General features: G+C 39.8%; 1 long non-coding RNA gene across 1 annotated transcript in view; it reads left to right on the top strand.

The window, feature by feature from the left end:
- LOC144240750 (uncharacterized) overlaps positions 1-9,218 on the top strand; it is a 28,529-nt gene that overhangs the window by 1,892 nt on the left and 17,419 nt on the right. Inside the window, exon 2 of the long non-coding RNA XR_013337837.1 lies at positions 6,295-6,541. This is a non-coding gene — a long non-coding RNA (uncharacterized LOC144240750). The remainder of the gene's footprint in view (positions 1-6,294; positions 6,542-9,218) is intronic.

Below are 9,218 nucleotides of genomic sequence, written 5' to 3'. Positions count from 1 at the left end.
GAACCCCCCCCCCCCACCCCCATTACTCCAAAACTTCATCAATAGAATTACGGAGATTTCATTTTCATTGTGCTTTTCAGTTTTGTATAATGCCCCTGTACTGCACCTGGAATCACATGACGAAAAAAATTGTTGAAGTCCAGCTTCTAGAGCAACTGCTATTTTGTTCATGGAATCACTCAGAATTAAGTTACACCAGAATGGTGAGGAAATGTAAGCTTTCTGTATTAACTTCAAATACATCTACTGGAATTATAAAACACAATATATATTTAAAGGATTCTATAGCAGAAATGTACTAAAAACTTCGTGGGTTCAACAAACCATGGAATTTCCCTTTCTCCCAGAACAAAACAATGTTTAGATCCTTGGCACTGCATAAAAATATATGTGAAGTGATATATAAAATAAACAACCTTAGTAACTTAGATTGTAGAATGTGGACACTATGATGACACTGACTTGAAGGAAGTCTAGTTAAGGACACAATGAGCGGGAATTGTTTCTGTGAATTCTTACAGTTGCAAAAAAGTGATAGAACAGAAGTGTTCTATGATCAATGTTGATACTTATGTGTAAAAACTATTTATTGTTCTCTGCAGCCATCTGTATAAAATGGTGTATGTCAGTTAAATCTCAATAAGATGAAAACATTTTCCCTTCTATCTCTAGTCTTAGAACCAAAGTTTGTTGTTGTTGTTGTTGTTGTTGTTGTTGTTTTTATGAGTAAATTAAAGGTTAAGAAAACTTGGCTGGGATTTGGTTTCCTAGTTACCAATTCTAGATTAGATTCAAGAATTGGGGTTGCACTGGAACTTTCCTTCCATCAGTAAAATCTATCCCTGGGGTTCATCCAACCATTCTTAACATAATTGAGTACTTTTCACANGCCAATCAAGTACAGAAAAGAAGGCATTGCTTAGAAGGAACACATACTCATTTTGTTTACTCTTGGCTTTTGAGGCTTTAAAAAGTACAAACCAGGGGCATATGAGTGGCCAGCCCGTTAAGCTTCCGGCTCTTGATTTCAGCTCAGGTCAGGATCTCATAGTTCCTACGATCAAGCCCTGCATCAGGCTCTGCATTGACAGCATAAGAATTCTCTCTCTCTCTCAATAATAAATAAATAAACAAACATTTAAAAAATAAAAAGTACAAACCATATTTCCAGATGTAGTTTGGAAAGAAAAAATTTTTTATTCCTTTCTCATGATAGTGGTGGAGACAGAACATTTTATTTGAATGTCATAGACTAACTTACACCTCACACTTACACGTACACAAAAGGCAAACAAGAAAAAAAGTTCAAATGTTAGCACTAGGAATAACTTTGGGGACCAGCTGGACCAGTCCCCGCTTTACAGATGAAAAATGTAAGGCCAGAGATTAATAGAATTTCTCAGTAGTACATATAAAGTTAGGCAATACAGCATTTTACGCATAGTTAGTATATACAGTATTTCTTATATGTAACTGATGTAATAGGCAAAAAAAATCTCATGAATTTCATAAAATTAAATGTCCCAGCCATCAGATAGTTGTTAATCACAATATTCATGAACCTACTTTATTCTGGGTGGGAAAAAAGGAATTTACATTTTTTTCATGTGATAGGGAATTTTAATTCCAAGAAAGGCCAATTCCCAACAATTAATTTTTAGCCCTCCTTTACAGTGTACTTCCAGAATACACTCTAAAAGCAACTTAAAACCCAGAATTACATGGTAGGTAGCAGTAGTCATATGCAAATCTATTGTTAAAGATCCAGAAAGATTCCAGTATATTCTAGGTGATTAGCATGACCCAAATATTACACCAAATAAATTTTTGATCTGTAAGTATGTAGACCAGTTAAGGACTCTAGGATGACTTATTTATATACTTTAATTTTTTTAATTTCTTAAATAGAGCTTAGAAAATATCTAAAGCTCATTGTTTAAGATATTTCTCTAAAAAAAACTTCTCCCTCAAGGCCTATTAGATGACTCAGGANAGAGAGAGGGAGACACAGAATCCTAAGCAGGCTCCATGCTCTGAGCTGATACAGGGCTCAAACTCACAGACTGCAAGATCATAGCCTGAGCTGAAGTTGGATGCCCAACTGTCTGAGCCACCAGGCACCACAAAGTTCCTACTCTTGATTTTGGCTCGGGGACCCTGAGATCTAGCCCATCTGGCTGGGCATGGAGCCTATTTAAGATTCTCTCCCTCTGCTCCTCCCCATCTCTCACGCAAGTTTGCTCTCTCTCAAAAAATAAAATAAAAATCTATCCCCCAGAATCATTTCATACCTTTTTAATTAACAGAAAATACTTTTTATCCTAAGGAAAGTAAAAATGAATATAGCCAAATTTTACTCTGATGTAATAGGAGATTTTGCACTATAAAAGAAAAGACGTGTGTATAAACATATGGAGAAAGAGTGACAGAAAACGGATCTAAATACTGAGCGGTTATCACTGAGTAGTGTAATTATATGTGACTTATTTCTTTTTCACATCTTCCTCCTGGATTTTCATATTCTCATTAATGAACCCATTCCATAGTATGGACACTTGAGTATAAGAAAGGAGAGTAACAAACTTGCAAACAGAAATCCTAGGCAACACCTTCTTCCATTAGGTAAGTGAGACTATTTATATACCCCAAGGGCAGTCTTCTCCCCTCAGTAGATGGTGTGTGCTTTCAGCACAAGGTGTGAAGGAGTGACAGTAATCCAGACTAAAAGGAGGGAGCTTTGACTAGATCCTGGGGGCGCTTCCGCATCTCCAAGTGCACAGGCTTGCATCTCTGTGAGGTCACTTCCAAGATTTTACGCATTTCACATCTTATTCTGTTGAAACGAATTGATTCCTTTCCAACCAACATTTTAATTCAAGGTGTTCTCCAGCTTTATATACTTTGTCAAGGAAGGGCACTGAAATAACAGGATATTTTTATTTAGATGTCAGCATGGCTGAAATGAATTACTCAGAGTTTATTGCTGATAATCATATAATGTAATGATAGCCTTATACAAAATTATGAGTTCAGAAGAAATGTTTACTGCCTCTTTTATGGTTGCTCTGTAGGGCCCAAGAAGATATTGCATAAGTTGAGACACTGAGTAGATAAGAGAGGGATTAATGAATAAGCTGACCTTTCCTCATTCCTTCTTTTATCAAAGGAAAAATGTTCTCAGCATTGGGCAACTGAATAAAAAGGGCCTTATTCCAGAAACATAGGCTCCTCCTAACACAGCAAATATCTCTGAGTCTCTTCTGAGCTGTGTTGTGGCCGGGAAAGTAACCAGGAGCAGGCAGCTTGGAGGAGGGCCCGCCCCAGAGAACACATCTTCCTCCCCTAACACAGTCAGGGCTGAAAGAAATTACTGGATCGTCCATGATGCCCAAATGCTTCCCTGCCCATGCTGAGCCTCTCCTCTTCGTAACGGCCGGACTGTCCTTCTGCCAGTAGACATCTGATCCCTGATGAGGCCCATCGGCTCACGGACACCCCGTTATTTCTGCCACCTGATCCCCCATCATTGTTCCCTTTCTACCTCGTAAGACTTCCCAGCACCATTTGTTAACCTGCGTCGTCTTTGAACATGCTCATGTCCTTCAGCATGCAGCTGTGGCTCTGGAGTCTGCCTCCTTCCCTGTACCTCCCTCTCTGCCCTTGCACCTGGCTTGGGTGTCTGAGTCTGAAGCTTGGTACAGACACTAACTCACTCCTTGTCTACCATATGTTGCCCCAGACGATCAACCTTGCTCCTGTGGAACACTGTGGCCAAAATCCCAATCTTAAAAAAGAGATTTGAGACAAATTCATTAAGGACTTCCTATATTATTATTATTAATATGGCAGTCAACGGTCAGTGTATACAATTTGAGATGCACCTTGATGTAAAAAAAACATTTCCAAAAAATTATTTAAGGTGAAATTTCAAATAATTCCCTCTCATATATCTATACTCATTTGATTAAGTCTACACACAAAAGTTGGGGGAATTTAAAAAGGGGTCGTTACTCATAAGTTACCATGAGAAAGAAAACATAAGCATAATGTATAGTACATGTTATAAGTGACTAATTCATTTTTGAAGACTGGAGGAATGAGCGAGTGAATACAATAGTGTTAATAGGCAAAAAACAAATGACATTGACTTCTGTGTCATATTTAAGTTTTTAATGGTAAAGAAAATGGTTTTCATTTGGTGAAAACAAAATTGGAATTCAGTATTATACAGTGAATATAATCTCAGTGTATAATCCTGCATGTATAAAACAATATGGAAAGAAAAGAAACTTAAAATACTAACCACTGGGTGGAGGCTATTACAGGTAATTTTTATATTCTTTATATTTTTCTTTATTTTCTATGTCTTTGGTAATGAGCACTTATTAGTCTTGAATAAATAGTTTATTTAAAAAATAGGGTAGGAAGTGATGTGACCTTTAAAGAAAGACATCACTTTGGACCGGGAACACTTTGTGAGAGCTATTTAGATGAGTGAATTCCGAGCCTGATTAATGGAACTTAGATGGAAGAAAGGTGGTAAGGTGTTTAGGCAGATGACCAGGCAAGAAGGAGGAGGAATCAAATGATATTTTAAGCCCTCTTATGGAATTGTTTTTGAATTAAGTTTTGTAAAGACAAACACGCAGTCTAGGTCTCTGTGCCTTCTACTCAACTCTGCTGTTGCAGCTTGAAAGAAGCCATAAATAGACTAACGGTGGGGAAGGCTGTGTTCCCGTAACTTTATTTATAAAAGCAGTCACTTTTTAGTCCAGTGAGTTCTTTTTTTTTTTTAATGTTTACTTATTTTTGAGAGAGAGAGAGAGAACAGAGCATGAGTGGGAGAAGAGGAGAGAGAGAGGGAGACAGAATCCAAAGCAGGCTCCAGGCTCTGAGCTGTCAGCACAGAGCCCAATGCGGGGCTCAAACCCTTGAGCCTTGAGATCCTGACCTGAGCCGAAGTGGGAAACTTAACTGTCTGAGCCACTCAGGCGCCCCTAGTCCACTGATTTCTAACNGGATGCTACTCTGCCTCTTTAGGAGTTGTTTAAGTAAACACTTCAGTTTACATAAATGAAATGATAAATGGTACAACGCCAGTACCTTTAAATGTCAAATCTGTGTTGGTATTAATGTCAAATATGCGTTGGTATTAAGGACTTAAGGATGGAAGCACAAAGAGTTAACTCACTCCACCACTTACCGGTACTTCCTCATTGCTCAATTACTCTTTACCCTTCTTGAAAATTAGAATGAGGCCATGCCTGAGACAAAGAGGAAGACTGAGTCAGAAGCTAAATTCATAGAATGAGGAAGGACAAACTTGAGAGCCATCCATGAGGAAGAGTAGAGGGTTGTGCTGACAGGTGTAATGGGCTTCCAAAGACCAATGACTAAGTGGTTAGCCAAGGTATGGCTGAAAGTGTTTTTGGTTGGTTCTCTCATACGTGGACATGAGAGAATACAACCTTAGTGGGTATGTGCTGAATGAGTGGGTATCACTTGAGTGTTGGTAGTAAATGTGGACAGAGAGTAATGCAGGGATGCTTTACAGAGAGTGGTCTTAATAGTTTTGTCACTCTAAGCATCATACCAATGAAGACTTCACATGTATCTGAGTACATACAAGAAGGCTGCTTTGTATAGGAATGGGAATGGATCTGAGGCAGAAACATGAAGCAAGGCTAAATGGGCTATGGACTCAGGAATCTAGCAGTATTATTCCTCAGTGATCAGTGCACAACTTATCTTGCTTACCATTTGCCACAAATTAGGGTGCTTGGGTAGCTCAGTCTGTTGAGCATCTGACTTGATTTTTGGTCAGGTCATGATCCCAGGGTCATGGGATCAAGCCCTGTGTCAGGCTCCATGCTGAGCAAGTGTGGAGCCTGCTCGAGATTCTCTCTCTCTCTCCCTCTCCCCCACCCTCTTTCTCTCTCTAGAAAACAAAAACATTTGCCCCAAATTATTGTGTAAATAGTAATATAAGGTATGCAGAGATGACATATTTTTTACTAGGGAAAGGCCAGTGAAGTTAAATCCTAGAACTTGCTAGTCTATGTGAATGGACAGGAAAATTTTCACTTAGGTTTAATAAGGATAGAGGCCCTTACAGAATTATTTTAATTTTCTTAGAGGCTGATAACTCAGGAGAGAGTAAGGAGAGATTGCATACTATTCTCTAGAAGGATGCTGGCCTAATGTACGAGACTAGCTAAAATAAAATCCAATAAAATGGATGGGGTAAAGTATTATAAGAAAAAAGGAAATATTCCACCTTTGTACTATATGCAGTTCCAGGTGATACAGAATCAAATTCAGAAATGGCAGCTGAAATGATTACCGGGTCCATGAATGGGTTCAGGGTTCCGAGTCCGATCATCAGGACTGAAGCGCTACTCCTGAAGGACTTCCTGCTGGTATGATATTAAGCAAGTCAGTGAGTTCTCTGCACCTCAGTCTTCTCTGCTTTGGGATAACAACGTTATTGGACCTACCTGCTTCACAGAGTTGCTTTGAGGATCAAAGAAGACAATAAATGGTAAAGTATTTTGTAAACAAATAGATTCGCTATTATTAATCCTGACTACAATTGGAAGTCAAAAATCATTAAATAAAAATAATTTTTTTGTGCCTATAGGTGGTCTCTGCTTACAAGAAGCTCATTTTCTGCTTGGCGTGTGTGTGTGTGTGTGGTGGGGGTGGGGATTAATGAGGAAGGTAGGGGAGATCAAGGAGATGAGAAATAATTTAACAGAGTATGAGAAAAACACACAGAAATTTTAAATACAAAAATTTAAACAGTGTGGGGCAGAGGGAGGAAATGTACCAACTAACTAGACATACTGATTCTGGGAAGGCTAAGAATCGAGGAGGCATATGAAATCATCAGTGATGTGGCCTAAGTCTAAAGCAGCCTTGCTCACCAAGTTCAGTGTCAGAATATTAAAACAACGAGCATCCTTGAAACCCGGGGTAAGTTGAGGACAATTAAAGATGTGCTACTTAGTAGACAGTTGCCACAGAAGTCCCTATAGAAGAGAGGGTTAGCTACAGTCATCAAGTCCTTCAGTCCTGGGTCCTAACACAACCACAGGAACATGCCACTAATTGATCACAGCCCTGCTTTATGCTGGACACTAACCAACACAGCCCACTGACTCATGTTCTGTAGCTGGTATTTTCTCTACTAACACCACTTTTGGCCACTTTACTCCTGCTTTGCTCTTTAACAGGGCATAAAAAAATAATCTTAAAAAGGCAGAAGCAGTTTAAAGATTTGCTAACTAACTAAAATGAAGTGACTTCAGGGTGCCTGGGTGGCTCAGTCGGCTGAGCAACTGACTCCTGATTTCAGCTCAGGTCATGATCTCACGTTTCATTAGATCAAGCCCTTCATCAGGCTCTGCACTGACAGCATGGAACATGCTTGAGATTCTCTCTCTTCCTCTCTACTTCTTCCCCACTTGCACTCGCTCGCTCTCTCAAAATAAATAGACATTTAAAAGATGAGGCAAAAATAAAAAGGATGCACACATAAACGCAGACATGATCTCACTTTAAAGCACTCCTCAATGGGGACCTTGCTAATCATGGTACTAAAGATTGTGTCTCTCCCACACCCACAATCTGAAGCTCTGACACTCTGCTCTGTTTTCTCCTACTCCCTTTTTTTTTTTTTTTTTACAATTCTTTAACATTTATTCATTTTTGAAAGACAGAGACAGAGTGCGAGCAAGGGAGGGGCAGAGAGAGGGGGAGACACAGAATCTGAATCAGGTTCCAGGCTCTGAGATGTCAGCACAGAGCCCAACGAAGGGCTCGAACTCATGAACCTCAAGATCGTGACCTGAGCCGAAGTCAGACACTTTAACCGACTGAGCCACCAAGGCGCCCCTTTATCCCCTTTATTTTAATTAATTATGTGTCTAATTTATAGTCTCTGTCCCCCCACTAGAATGAAAACTCCTTAAAGGGCTCCATGTTTGCTGATGGATACATAACCAACCTCAGAACTGTCCTTGGGACAGAGAAGTGCTCAATAAATATTTACAAAATGAAATGAGCGTGCAAAACATCATCTGAGAGTGTTACCACAAAATGTAGCATGGTGTCTCCTGTGTCTGAGAGGACATGCCTACAACCCTCCAGGCCTAGTTTGATCCTGTGTCCCCGTGGAGCAGCCCAGCCTTTCTACACTGTTCTGTCAGTCTTTTCCGGCTCTGACATAAACTGCTTTTCTGCTAAGCTCATATTCTGTGCCTGTCGCAAGGCTTCCTTCTCATTACTGTGCGGAACTTTCTACCCTTCCTATGAAGAAAGCTCGAGACCCAGATAAGAATAATCAAACTGCACCCACACACGGACACAGAACAGTGATTACTCACCCAGCTGCTTCCAAGAACAAGATCTTGGGCACTCCGATTATTTAAGCACCACACCCCCTCCTGCTAATCATACTTATGTGTTATTTCTAACATGAAAATAAATGGCATTTTCTTTTTTTTTTTTAATTTTTTTTAATGTTTTTTTTTAATTATTTCTAGGAGAGAGAAAGAGAGAGACAGCATGAGCAGGGGAGGGTCAGAGAGAGAGGGAGTCACAGACTGAAACAGGCTCCAGGCTCTGAGCTGGCAGTCAGCACAGAGCCCGACACGGGGCTCGAACCCAGGAACTGCGAGATCATGACCTAAGCGAAAGTCGGACGCTTAACCAACTAAGCCACCCAGGTGCCCCAATAAATGGCATTTTCTTACAGTAATCCACTCATTCCTCCAAGAAGTGAAAACAGGCCAAATCAATCAATCAACCAATCAATCAATAAAAGTTTAGAGAGGTTTTGAAGTTTTTATGGATTACATATATATGATAGGTTCTATGGTGGATTATTTAGATGTTTGGGAGGTTTGTTCCATGAGCTTTAGGGCTAAAGAAGATCATGATCTTTTTCCCTGCTGTATTCCTGGTTGCAACTGGTCAGCAAATGCTTGTGCTGACAGGAAAACAGGACAAAGGGCCACTTGTAAAGAACACAGGAATGACAAGAGGCAGGTTTGAAGCCATGGAGTACAGCAGGAAATGGTGTATGATCCTCTGAGGGTGTTTAGAGAGGACAAGATCCCCATTTTTGAGGAAATAGTTTTTATGAAATGGCTCTTGAATCTTTTTTTATGCCCAAGGATGATAATATGAGGGAATAATCTTAAATTGCACGGGTG

The sequence above is a fragment of the Crocuta crocuta genome, unplaced genomic scaffold, assembly GCF_008692635.1.
Source record: "Crocuta crocuta isolate KB4526 unplaced genomic scaffold, BGI_CrCroc_1.0 scaffold207, whole genome shotgun sequence".
NCBI lineage: Eukaryota > Metazoa > Chordata > Mammalia > Carnivora > Hyaenidae > Crocuta > Crocuta crocuta.
The sequence above is the reverse complement of the archived record's forward strand: the minus strand, read 5'-3'. Positions and strand labels throughout refer to the sequence as shown.